Source organism: Ailuropoda melanoleuca, chromosome X, assembly GCF_002007445.2.
Source record: "Ailuropoda melanoleuca isolate Jingjing chromosome X, ASM200744v2, whole genome shotgun sequence".
NCBI lineage: Eukaryota > Metazoa > Chordata > Mammalia > Carnivora > Ursidae > Ailuropoda > Ailuropoda melanoleuca.
The window spans coordinates 63,659,379-63,674,110 of NC_048238.1; the positions used below are offsets into that span (position 1 = coordinate 63,659,379).

Consider the following 14,732-nt stretch of genomic DNA (forward strand, 5'->3'; position numbering starts at 1 on the left):
GGATAGTTTTTCTCAGGGAATTTCCATGACAGTATTTGATTTTTACTCTAGTGAAAAATATAATACTTGAAATATAGTATGTTTTAAGTTCACATAGACAGACAAATAGCAAAATATTTGATAATGTCATAAAATTCCACTAAATTAGAAACCCTAAATGGGGATGTGGGGTATACTTGGAAATCTTCTAACCTTTCAAGGAAAGAAGTAGGGACAAAGATTTGCATGGATATCCATGTCCCAAACAGAGAGGAGCTACATCTGCCTCCTTTGCGAACCCTCTGTCCTGATACTCACAAGGATACTTGCATGTTCCTAGCAGCTCAGTTTTGAAAGGAGCCTGGGGTATCCATCTTGTCATTTTTAGATGCTTGGAGCACCCAACACAATGGCTTTGAACTTGTGACATTCCTAAGTAGTGGAGTCCACATTCAGACACCACATATTTTTACAGATACCTATAGGCTTCTGGAAGTAAGGGGCACTAGATCCAATGAAATTGGATATAATTTTGACAATCTGGAAAAGATATGTATATAATATTGCAGGATATCAAATCGATGTCTTAAACTTTCCAGGCCCTGACTTGATTCTTTTTGTTTTTTAAGAGATGGTTTAGAGTATTTATTACTTCAGAAAGAGTTTTCAATTTTTAATCTCAATGGAACGTTTGCTTTAATATATTCCTTTTCAATGTTTTTTCAGGACAGATGACCTGAAGAGCTTTGCAGTTGGGGCTATCTGTATAGTTGAATACAAATATGGGATAATATATTTGTTTTGCCTATATGTCATTGATTTCCTATACCATGATCCTTGAAGGTAACTGTGAAGACCGTCAGAGACATATTTTATTTTGCTAATTTGGGGCAAGAGGGTTGGTGGGGTTGAAGATTGTGCTATGTGGTTCCCCATAGCTGTGCAATCTAAATGCAAAGCTAACATTGAAGACAAAAATGGTAGGCTACCTAGGTGAATTGTTGGATGGTAGAAGTGGGGTAGGTACTTTACAATGACAGATTATAGTTAATGAGCCTTCTTCAAGAGCATACAGCTGCTGTCATATTACTTTTTACATGTTGGGGAAATTGGCATCAGATACTTAACATTGTTTCTTGTTATCAGCAACCAGAAGGGATTATAAAATTCCAGTTCTGCTTAAGAATGAAAAATGTGGATTGTTTTGGGTAATATGACATTGCAACAATATTAATTCTTCCAATCCATGAGCATAAAATATCTGTACTTGTTTGTGTCATCTTCAATGTCTTTCATCAGTGTTTTATTATTTTTGGACTCAGATAATGGTCTTTAACCTCTTTGATTAAGTTTATTCTTAGGTATTTTATTCCTTTTGGTGCAATTGTAAATGGTGTTTTTTAAATTTCTCTTTCCGCTACTTCATTATTAGTGTATAGAAATGCTACTAATTTCTGGCTATTAATTTTGTATTCTGCTACTTTACTGAACTTGTTTACTACTTCTAGCAGTTTTTTGATGGACTCTAGGATTTTCTGTGTATAGTATGATGTCATCTGAAAGTAGTGACAGTTTAACTTCTTTACCAAGTTGCCTCTTATGTCTTGGTTGCCTCTTATGTCTTTTTCTTGTCTGAGTGCTGTGGCTAGGACTTCCAGTACAAGGTTGAATAAAAGTGGTGAGAGTGGACATTCCTGTTTTGTTCCTGACATTAGAGGGAAGGCTCTTAGTTTTTCAGCATTGAGTATGATGTTAGCTGTGGGTTTTTCATAAATGGTTTTTATTATATTGAGGTATGTTCCTTCTAACCCCACTTTGTTGATTTTTTTATCATGAATGGATGTTGATTCTTGCCAAATGCTTTTTCTGCATCTATTGAGATGATTATATGATTTTTATCTTTCCTTTTTTTGATGTGGTGTAAGCTGTTGATTGATTTGCAAAGATTCAATGCAATCCCTATCAAAATGCCACAGTATATTTCACAAAGCTAGAATAGGCAATAGTAAAATTTGTATAGAACCACAGAAGACCCTAAATAGCCAAAGCAATCCTGAGAGAGAACAAAGCTGGAGATATCACAATACCAGATTTCAAGATACACTACAAATCTGTAGTAATCAAAACAGTATGGTATTGGCACAAAAATAGACACATTCAATGGAACAGAAGAGAGAGCACATAAATGAACCTATGATTTTATGGTCAACTGATCTATGACATAGGAGGAAAGAATATGCAATGGGAAAAAGTCTCTTCAATAAATGGTGCTGAGAAAACTGGACAGCTATATGTTAAAGAATGAAACTGGGCCACTTTCTAACACTACACACAAAAATAAAGTCAACATTAATTTAAAACCTAAATGTGAGATATGAACCCTAAATCCTGGAAGACAACACAGGCAGTAATTTCTCTGACATTGGCCATGGCAATATTTTTCTAGATCTGTCTCCTAATCAAGAAAATAAAATTAAAAAAATTAAACTGGTGGGAGTGCATCAATATCAAAAACTAATGATGTTACCTTGTCTAATTGAATTTAAATTTTTTTTAAAAAGCTTTTGCACAGTGAAGGAAACCATCAGCAAAACTATAAGGCAATGTACTGAATGGGAGAAGATATTTGCAAATTATATAATTGATAAGGGGTTCATATCCAAATTATATAAAGAACTTACACAACTTAACAGCAAGAAAGCAAACAATCCAATTAAAAAATGAGCAGAGGCCATGAGCAGACATTTTTCCAAAGAAGATAGAGAGATGGCCAACGAACACATGAAAAAATGCTCAACATCATTAATCATCAGGAAAATGCAAATCGAAACTACAGTGGGATATCACCTTACACAAGTTAGAATGACTAAATCAAAATGACAAGAAATAACAGGTGTTGGTAAGGATGTGTAGAAAAAGGAACACTTGTGCCCTGTTGGTAGGGATGTAAATTGGAATAGCCACTGTGGAAAACAGTATGGAGGTTCCTAAAAAAAATTAAAATAGAAATACCATATGATCCAATAATTCCACTATTGGGTATTTACCCATAGGAAATGAAAACACTAATTCAAAATTATATATGCACTCCTATGCTTATTGCAGCATTATTTACAATAGCCAAGATATGGATGCAACCTAAGTGTCCATCAATAGGTGAATGGATAAAGAAAATGTGTACACAATGGAATATTATGTAGCCATAGAAAAGATGAGATTGTGTCATTGGGACAACATGGATGAATCTAGGGTGTTATGCTAAGTAAAATAAGTCAGACTGAGAAGTACAAACACCATATGATTGCACTCACATGTGAAATCTAAAAAAAAAAAAAATGAAGAAAGGAAAAGCAGAATCCGACCTGGAAGTACAGAGAGCCAACTGATGGTTGCAGAGGGGAAGGGCACAGGTGTTGGACAGAATGGATGAAGGGGCGAGGGAGATAAAGGCTTTCAGTTATAAAATGAATAAGTCACAGGAATAAAAAGCACAGCATAAGGAATACAGTCAATGATACTGTAATAGTGATGTAACAGGACAGATGGTAGCTACACTTGTGTTAAACATAGTATAATGTCTAAACTTTTCAAATCATTAAGTTGTACCCCCAAAATGAATGTAATAGTGTATGTAAATTATATTCAAAACAAAAAGAAAAAAGAAAAATGTGAAAGAATTACCAGAGCAACCCTTGGTTACTGCATTCTTATTCGGACAGTATCTTCAATCTAAAAACGTACAGTAACTGTTGAAAGTTTATGGGTCAAGTTCATCAGTGCTCGGATAATGAAATAGAATAGAGTATAGGCAAAATACTAGGAAATACACAAAGCCACTAATTTAAATTTTGCTGTTGGAGTATTGCTGACTACAGTAAAGTTCTATATACTTAAATATCACTTAGGGCACTCTCTTCTTTATTCGGCTATATTTGAGACTCTGTAAGCTATTCCACATTTTATTCATTTTGTTATTTTCTTATTATTTCTTGGCTTCTACTATTTGTCTTTATTCCATTTTTTTTGGTTTTATCTAAGTTCAAGTTAGTTAACATATCATGTATTATTAATTTCAGGGTAGAATTTAGTCATTCATCATTTGGATGTAACACCCAGTGCTCATTACATCAAGTGCCCTCCTTACTGCCCATCACTATCCCCCACCCACCTCCCCTCCAGCAACCCTCAGTCTGTTCTCTATAGTTAAGAGTCTCTTATGTTTTGTCTCCCTTTCTGTTTTTATCCTATTTTGTTTTTCCTTCCCTTTCTCTATGTTTATTTACCATGTGCCATGCATTCTACTAGGCTTTGCTGATGTGGAAATGTGTATATACGCATATTATTTCTGTGTGCATGTATGTGTGTGTGTATACAGTTTCCAAATTCTACTATATCTATGCTGAGTGCTAATCAACAGCAAATATTAATAATTCAGTAAATATTTGCCATATCAAATAAATGAATTGAGATTTTTATTGCCGTATCCTCCAATTTTGACAATGGGAATTTAACAGTATCTGTTTCCTACCTAATTTCTGTCTCTTTCTATCCTGACTGATGCTCTCAGTAAGTTAGAGACTTAATAGATATTCTGAAGTAACACTGTCAATCTTATTTTGATTGAAACAGGGTTGTGGACAGCAAAATTGATGGGTGCTTATGGTGAGACTGTTGTCAAAAAAGTGGTAAAAAGTCTTCATATTTAGTTGTGCCTGCAGCAAAAATTATGACCTTCCTTAAAGTTATAATTTAGAAAAATACTTGGCCTACTGTGCTTCTTTTAGCACAGGGTGGATTATCAATAGATGTATTTGAGCACTTTTTTTTAAAAGATTTTATTTATTTATTTGACAGAGAGAGAGGCAGTGAGAGAGGGAACACAAGCAGGGGGAGTGGGAGAGGGAGAAGCAGGCTCCCCGCTGAGCAGGGAGCAACGCGGGGTTCAGTCCCAGAATGCTGGGATCATGACTTGAGCCAAAGGCAGACGCTTAACGACTGAGCCACCCAGGCGCCCCTTGAGCACTTTTAATATCTCTATATTTTGATTGACATACTTCTTGTCATTTTCAATTTTCTTCTTTCCTAAACAACATATGGTAGAGTTTCACCATGGATAGAGCATTTATCTTTCTTGTTAGGTGATGTCTTTTCCAACACAGAAGTTGTGCGGCTAGTGATACGTCATATAATGTCATCATATTCTGGAAGACAAATATTATACAGCATATTTATTACATAAGTTAATTTTAGGGCACATTTGTTAGATATAAAATATAGAGAAGAAATAAAATGAAAATACAATGTGGAAGGATGTTCTGCTTAAAGTGCATGTTATATATCGAAAGACAAGATTTTTGCACAGTGCTGTAATTTAGTCATTAGTCTAACCCTTTGTTATTATCTAAAATAAGGATTTGAACTAAGTCAAATCATTGTGGGAAAACTCAGTAAGCTTTACTAATTTGCAGGATCCAATCCTCCATATTATTATCATTATTATTTTTACTAAAGCACAAGCTGAGCTAGTTTTTTTTTTCTTTATTCCAATGATGTGGATAGAACTGGAATTGAATTTATAGATTTTTTTCTATAACTACTGAACTGGAACAAAACTAGAATATAAAATATAATCTAAACTGAGCAGATATCTCATTCAGTTCATACATTTTAGCATAAAATATTTTGCACTATCTCTATCCTTAAGATATGCTTAAAAATAGGGGCATCTGGGTGGCTCAGTCCGTTAAGCATCTGCCTTCAGCTCAGGTCATGATCCCAGAGTCCTGGAATTGAGCCCACATCAGGCTCCCTGCTCAGCAGGAGACTGCTTCTCCCTGTCCTCCCAGTTCGTGCTCCTTCTCACTATCTCTGTCTCTCTCTCTCTCAAATATAAATAAATAAAATCTATCTGAAAACATTGTGAGTTTTTCCACCTTAGTAATTTATTTATAATGAATGTTTGAGATGTTTTTTCGTCTTTACTTCTGACTTACAATAGCTTTTAATTCACTAATTTTTTAAAAAAGTTTTTATGTAAGTTCTGATTAGTTAACATACAGTGTGACATTAGTTTCAGGTATAGAATCTAGTGATTCATCACTTACATACAACACCCAGTGCTCATCACAAGTGCCCTCCTTAATAGCCATCACCCATTTAGCCCACCCCCCCAACCACCTCCCCTCCAGCAGCCCTCTATATTTGTTTGTTCTCTATATTTGAGACTCTGTTTTATGGTTTGCCTCTCTTTTTCCCCCTATGTTCATCTGTTTTGTTTCTTAAATTCCACATATGAGTGAAATCATACAGTATCTGTCTTTCTCTGGATGACTTATTTCGCTTAGCATGATACTGTCTACCTCCATTCACATCATTGCAAATGGCAAGATTTCACTCTTTTTTATGGCTGGGTAAATATATATATATATATATATATATATATATATATATAAAATTTATAGTGTGTATATATGTGTGTGTATATATACACACATACATACACCACAGATTCTTTATCCATTCATCAGTTGGTGGACATTTGGACTCTTTCCATAATTTGGCTATTGTTGATAATGCTGCTATAAACATTGGGGTGCATGTGTCCCTTCGATTCAGTATTTTGTATTCTTTGGGTAAATACCTAGAAGTGTAAATGCTGGGTCATAGTGTTGTTCTATTTTTAACTTTCTGAGTAACCTCCATACTGTTTTTCTGGAGTGGCTACTCCAGTTTGCATTCCCACCAGGAGTACAAGAGGGTTCCCCTTTCTCCACATCCTCACCAACATCTGTTGTTACCTGTGTTGTTAATTTTAGCCATTCTGACGTGTGTGAAGTGATAGTTCATTGTAGTTTTCATTTATATTTCCCTGATGATGAGTGATATTGAGCTTCTTTTCATGTGTCATTGGCCATCTGAATATCTTCTTGGGAAAAATGTCTATTTATGTCTTCTTCCCATTTAACTGGATTATTTGTTTTTGGGTGTTGAGTTTTATAAATTATTTATATAGTTTGGATAATAACCCTTTATCATATATGTCATTTGCAAATCTCTTATCCCATTTCAAAGGTTGCCTTTTAGTTTTGTTGATTGTTTTCTTTGTTGTGTGGCTTTTTATCTTGATGAATTCCAATAGTTTATTTTTGCTTTTGTTTCCTTTGCCTCAGAAGACATATCTAATAAGAAGTTTGCTACAGCTGATGTCAAAGAGGTTACTGCCTGTGTTCTCCTCTAGGATTTTGATGGTTTTAATTAGTGTTTAGACTAATGAGTAACTTAGAATAGATTGATCTATATCTGGTAAAATGTCAGTCTTGTTATTTGGATTATGGCAGTTTTATTTATTAACAGAATTTGGATTCCCTTTGGTTTGAATTCCGCTATGGTTTTTTACCAAGGAAACATTTTCCTTTCTTTAAGAAATTAGGAATTTACCACAGTAAGCATAAGAAATGAAAAACTGTTTTATAATCATTCAATAAAACATTATTCAATATTAGTACTGTGTGGCTCTGAAAAATAAAAAAACAACAAAAAAAGTTATTGGGTGCATAACATTTAACATTTTTTTTTCCTGAAAGAAGGGAGAAATATGTCTTTCTTGAAGAGAGATGTTAGGCAAGTATAATACATTACTTTTCACTTAGGGAAAGATATTATAAGACAATTTTTAGTTGTAAATAGCAGTTATGATTTAAGACCTGTGTTGTGTAAGGCAAAAGCATTATAGTGGTAAATGGTCACTAGCTGTTCAGGTACAGTAACCTTTTGTTGATGTGTCCCTATTACGCTGCATTGTTTAAAATAAAAATATTTTGGATATTATGTAATCAGTTTAATTGTTATTCTGAAAATCTGTATACATTTTTTCTAACTATAATACAACAAGAAACAGTAAGTTTCTTGATCATAATTAAAACTCACCTAGGTTTAGTAGGATTTAGAAGTGGAAGATTTGAAGAGGACTTGAAGAAGTTAACACTGAATGCTGGAACATTGGACACACTGAGTATCAATTGTTTTGCTAACATTGTTAACTGAAACTGATAACCTGTGAGAGATTCTTTTGCTCAGAACCAAGCTCAAGTATTTTTTCTCAGTGTTAAATTATAGCCAGAAGAATAACACTACACATGCACACTTAATATTTTGTTCTATAGTACTATTTCCTCCCATTCCAGTTAATAAAAATTCTGCCTCTTATAAGGTTTTGCATTAAATTTATATGACAAAAGTGATATACACCTATTAATATTATCTGTTAGGAGGAAAGCAGGATTTTGCAAGTTGAAATAAAAGGCAAATACTATTTTCTTATAGAATAAAACCACTGTTATTGCTATCTTANGATAAACATTGTATTTCTAGTTATCTACTATTTTCCAAGGTATACAGATAGTTTAGTATATATATATAATATATAATATAATATATATATATTATATATATATTATATATATATACTAAACTATCTGTATACCTTGGAAAATAGTAGATAACTAGAAATACAATGTTTATCTCATATATTCTTTTTGGTCTTTTTCTGCTTTGAATATTAGGAGATTCTCAAGCTAGTTTTGATTTTGTGTTTTTTCCAGCAACCTACATACTGAAATTGGAATGATACAGAGAAAGATTTGCATGGCCCCTCTACAAAGGCATGTACATTTATAAAACAGTCTTCATATTTATACTACTCATCTTTAAAGACCAGATCAAATGCCACCTCCTTTGATCTCAGATTGAATAGTTCTCTTTTGTGCTCCAAATGCATTGTTTATGTCAGTATTTCAGTCATAGTATATGTGTATATCTTTCATATTAGACTTCGAGTTCTGACCATGTATAATGTACCTTTATATTTCTCACAACATGTAACACAATTTCTTGTAAGTGGGCACTCAAAACATCTTTACGGACTTGAATTTCTGTAAGTCTTTTGCTGATATGACTGCAGCATACATTCACACTAATACACAGGCTTATAACTTATATAAAATAAATGTGAGAAGATTATTTAATTGTTCCAGTTGCCATAGGTTTTGGGAGTTTTCTGGATGTCCAACTGATAAGGAAATTGGTGACAAATTTTAGAAAGAGAGGGGAAGGAATTGTTTATAAAAGGAGAAATGTCCCTGGGTTCAAGTGTCGCTTTTTACAGCTAGTGGTTGTTTGGACTTCTAAAACAAATATATTAAACGGTAAAATATACAGTCATGCAAAATATTTTGGCAGTTGTAGATCTGTGCTGGAAATAGCTTACCCTGTTATGTCATTTAGGTGGCTTCCTTCTTTTTCTTACATGTGGTGTCTTATAAGCATGCCATTTTCCCTTTGGAACAACTGGAGTGACCTCTCTTCTCAGCATGTGTAAAAAGTTAAAGGTATTTTGTAACAGTTTATAGCTCATGGAGAAAATGTACCTTTACATCTATTTGCTTGTTGATACCATACTATTAAAGACTTGCCATTTTCCTCCCAAAAATAGTCTTTAGGAAAAACTACAGTCTGGAAAAGTTATAGGCATTTTATTTTTGCCATATTTTAAAGCGTTCCAAGTGTTCTGAATGAGCCACTGCACTTTGATTTTTTCATCCCCTCCCTTATGTATGTGTATACATGTATTTTGTGTATATATACACACACAGGTATATATTTTTTTAACTTTTTTTTTTACTTCATTTAAGTATGCCATGCTAAATAAATGGTTACCTTTTATTAACTTGAAGAGAATATTTTTAACTTATCTGCTTTGTCTGGCTATGCTGAAGCTTGGGAATCATTCTGTATCTTTAGTGTAATTTTAAAACTTGCCATGAATGCAAGAAAGGCTGTTCAATTGCTACCACTAGGCAGTTGCACCAAGATTAAGTAAAATGATGGTCTCTTTCAAACAAATTTAGCTCAATACAATCCATCAAACTGTAGTCATAGTTTTCTAAGCATGCTTGGAACTCTGTGGATGTGCAGAAATGAAAGGCCATATGGAAATGGCTTTCTTCAAGGTACCAGTTGGTATGGTTTTGTGGGCTGCATGTGCCTGTTGGCACTGTTGGCAGTTCAGCACCCTGGGAAAAGCATTGCTTTCAAACATGAGTAATTGATGAGTTGTATGTAATATGCAAATGTGAATGCATAAATCTCCTGAATGACAGCTTAATTTACGTGAGCTTTTAAGAATGTGGGATTAGATTTTAATTAAATATCCTCAAAGGCACCCTGACTTTTTCCAGTTTTTGGCTGTTATCTTTAGAAAGAAGTAGGGGAAGGTTTAAATCATAATTTTATGTACATTATTTGCGTTTTTCTAATAAGTGTTCATTGTTTAATAGAAAAATAAACGTATTTTAAAAACAAAGGCATTTATCTTTAATTATAAAATATAGCTATTATATTACAATGTCTGTAGTTTGTCATATATGATAGAGAAAAATATATGTGGTCTGAAAATTAATGTCTTAAACTTCAAGCATAATTCTTAAACATATTTCAGATACTACCATATATTTTAGTATGCCAGGTTGAACAATGGTTAACGGTAGATCACATTTCTTCATGCATATTGTTGGCACATTAATATTGTATATGACATTCTACGTATTACTACCTTCAAAATAGCTAAAATGAAGAATTGACAGAGATAGAGCAACCCCCCTTTGCTTTTAAATATGTTGTGTGTATAGATGTAGCTGTGTATGTATATAGTTATGACCTCTGTTGGAGAAAATATTTTGAACCTTATGTAATATGCAGATTAGGATAAAAAGAAGCTAATTAAAAATCTTTGAGATTTATGAGCACTTTTTCCACTTAATCTTTCTATGTGATCAGATTATAAATTAAAAACATAAATTTAATAGATCTACTTAAAGTGTGCTGTAAATACTGTTAATTTTTTAAAAATAGATTTCAAATTATTTATGGTTTATAGTAAATCACATTGTCCATAAGTAATATAAATATATAAAAATCTTGACCAGTTATGGGCTTTGCCTAGTATTACTTGTATTACTTGTATTACCTATATATTTGCTTCCTCATAATTTATATTGAAAAGCTCAATTTTTGACTACCTATTTCTCTTAATGTATCTTCTAATGTATCATTGTAGTGGTTAATTGCTTAAACTCTGGAATTGTACTTTATAGGTTCTAAATCCCAGCTTTGTCACTACCTGTTGTGTGACTTTGGACAGATTATTTAACTATGCCTAAGTTTCAGGATTTTTACCAGAATGAGGTGACTTAATATAAAGCACTTAGAAGTGTGTATGGCACTTAGGAAGCCCTATGCAACTTATTGTTATTATTTATTTCCACTGTTTCCATTATAACCTAATTTTTAACAAACAGGCCTATCTCTTCCCTGATCCCAAGACAGCTTCATTTCCATCTCCATGTTTTAGTCTGGAATGTGTCTCTCATGTATCTTCTTGCCTGGGTCCCACCCAGTCTGAGACCTGGCTAAGGGCTCCTTTCCTCCATAAATCTTTCACTGACTCCCTCTGAACTTGTTGTACTTTTCCTTAGTTTTCTTCTATTATAGCCTTTGCTGTTTAATCATCTCCTCTTTCCTTTTATTTGCGCTTGGCTAATAGTTGTGAACTTATAGTCCATTTATTTGGTATCTTTCATGTAACTTAAAAATTACTCCTAGAATGAAGTCCTAGCTCCATTTCTCTGATTTGCCTTTATCCAAGTTTGGTAAATCACGGAGATACAAAATGTTTCAAGCCCCAAGTGAGATGACCATGAACAATACCCCCTTTATTCCCTTGCTTATTTTGTTCTGTTATGGCTGAGTTTATTTCTTCAACTCTGAGGAGGTGCTCTTCTATTTATAGAAAGGAAGGAAGGAAAAGTCATTTGTCTTAAACTAGGTTGAGTATATGCACACTAGTATAGTATATGCATACTATATAGTGGATTTGGAGTCAGACAGATAAGGGCTACAGTCTGGATCTGCTGGCTGGCCTTCAGCAAATAAGCCTTTCTAAGGCTTAATTTCTTATCTTAAAATAAGGGTAATAGTTACAGAATTATTTAGAGAACTAAATGAAGTTGATGTAAACCCTAGCATAATAATTGACGCATAGTAGGTGTTAATTTGTCAGTATTATTCCTTCCTTTTAATCATCCAACAACAGTAACAAAACTCATTAATAATGGGCTATACAATGGAACAAAGCTCTTCCTTAACTGAGATCTGAACTGGAAGGAATAGTGAAGAGTTTGTCCTGGAGAAGTATGGGACTAAATTTTCTAATTTCTTCTCTGTAGGGACCAGAATGTACAGATACCAAATTTTAACATGTACTTTTAAAAATTGAAGTATAATTAACATACAATGTTATATTAGTTTCAGGTATACAATATAATGATTCAACAATTCTATATATTTTTCAGTGCTCATCAAGATAAGTATAGTTCAATCCCCTTTATCTACTTAATCCACCCTCTCCTACCTCCCCTCTGGCAACCACCAATTTCTTCTCTATATTCAAAAGTCTGGGTTTTTTTTGTTTGTTTGTCTCTTTTTCCTTGTTTGTACATTTGTTTTGATTCTTGATACATACGAGTGAAACCATATGGTATTCGTCTCTGATTGACTTATTTTACTTAGTCTTATATCCTCTAGGTCCATCCATGTTGTGATAAATGGTGAGATTTCATTCTTGTTCATGGCTGAACAATATTCCATTATATATATTCAATTATTCTTCCACTATTCATCTATTGATGGACATTTGGGCAGCTTCCACATTGCTTTTTTTAGTGAGTTTTTATTTAAATTTCTGTTTATTAACATACTGTGTAATATTGGTTTCAGTTATATAATATAGTGATAAAACCCTTCCATACAACACCTGGTGTTCCTCACAAGTGTACTCCTTAATCCCATCATTTATTTAAGCCATTCTATCACCCATCTCTCATCTCGTAAACATCAGATTATTTGCTATAATTAAGAATTTGTTTGTTGGGGTGCCTGGGTGGCACAGCAGTTAAGCGTCTGCCTTCAGGCTCAGGGCGTGATCCTGGCATTATGGGATCGAGCCCCACATCAGGCTCCTCCTCTATGAGCCTGCTTCTTCCTCTCCCACTCCCCCTGCTTGTGCTCCCTCTCTCGCTGGCGGTCTCTATCTCTGTCAAATAAATAAATAAAACCTTAATAAAAAAAGAATCTGTTTGTTGCTTTCTCTCTTTCTCTTATTTTTCTTCCCTTTGCTTGTTTGCTTTGTTTCTTAAATTCCACATATGAAAGAAATCATATTGTATTTATTTCTCTGACTTATTTCACTTAGCATAATACTCTCTAGCTCCATCTATGTCATTGCAAATGGCAAGATTTCATTCTTTTTTATGGCTGAGTAATATTCCATTATATATAGATATATAGATATAGATGATATAGATATAGATATAGATGATATAGATATAGATATAGATATAGATATAGATATAGATATAGATATAGATATAGATATAGATATAGATATCTCACTACTTCTTTAACGATTCATCAGTTGGTGGACATTTGGGCTCTTTCCATAATTTGGCTATTGTAGATAATGCTGCTATAAACACCAGGGTGCATGTATCCTTTTGAATTAGTGTTTTTGTAGTCTCTGGGTAATACCTAGAAGGGCAATTGCTGGATCATAGAGTAGTTCTATTTTTAACTTTCTGAGGAGCCTCTGTAACTGTTTTTCTGTGACTGTACCAGTTTGCACTCCCACCAACAGTGCAAGAGGGTTCCCCTTTTTCCACACCTTTGCCAGCACCTGTTGTTTCTTGTGTCATTAATTTTGGCCATTCTGACAAATGTGAGGTGATATCTCATTGTAGTTTTCATTTGTGTTTCCCTGATGATGAGTGATGTTGAGCATCTTTTCAAGGTCTGTTGACTGTCTGCATGTCTTCCTTGGAAAAATGTCTATTCATGCTTTCTGCTCATTTTTTAATTGGGTTATTTGTTTTCTTGGTGTTGAGTTTTATAAGTTTTTATATATTTTGGATATTAACCCTCTATCAGATATGTTATTTGCAAATATCTTCTCCCATTCCATAGGTTGTCTTTTAGTTTTTTTAATTATTTCCTTTACTGTGCAAAGGATTTTTATTTTGGTGAAGTTCCAATAGTTTATTTTAGCTTTTGATCCCTTGCCTCAGGAGACATATCTAGAAGGAAGTTGCTATGGCCAATGTCAAAGAGGTTACTGCTTATGTTCTCTTCTAGGATTTTAATGGTTTCAGGAATCATAGTTAGGTCTTTAATCCATTTTGAATTTATTTTTGTCTTTGGTGTAAAAAAGTGGTCCTGCTTCATTCTTTCATACATTGCTGTGCAGTTTTCCCAATACTATTGCTCATGAGACTTTTTTTCCATTGCATATTCTTTCCTGCTTTGTTGAAGATTAATTGGCCATATAGTTGTGAGTTCATATATGGTTTTTCTATCTTGTTCTATTGATCTATGTGTTTATTTTTGTGCCAGTACCATACTGTTTGGATCACTACAGCTTTATAATATAACTTGATGTATGAAATTCCAAAGCCTCCAACTTTGCTTTTCTTCTTCAAGGTTGCTTTGACTTTTCAAGGTTTTTTGGGGTTTCCTAAAATTTTAAGATTGTTCTACTTTTGTGAAAAATGCTGGTGTTGTTTTCTTTTTTTTTATGATTTTTTTATTATATCATGTTAATCACCATACAGTACATCCCCGGATTCCGATGTAAAGTTCGATGCTTC

The 14,732-nt window shown here is 33.5% G+C and overlaps 1 protein-coding gene and 1 non-coding gene across 5 annotated transcripts in view; both read left to right on the forward strand.

The window, feature by feature from the left end:
- The window catches only part of DACH2 (dachshund family transcription factor 2), a 798,780-nt gene that overhangs the window by 312,150 nt on the left and 471,898 nt on the right, over positions 1 to 14,732 (forward strand). The gene's annotated exons all lie outside the window — the stretch shown is intronic.
- Positions 8,567 to 8,671, forward strand: LOC117797550. The gene has a single exon (XR_004622561.1). It is a non-coding gene; the product is annotated as a U6 spliceosomal RNA (small nuclear RNA).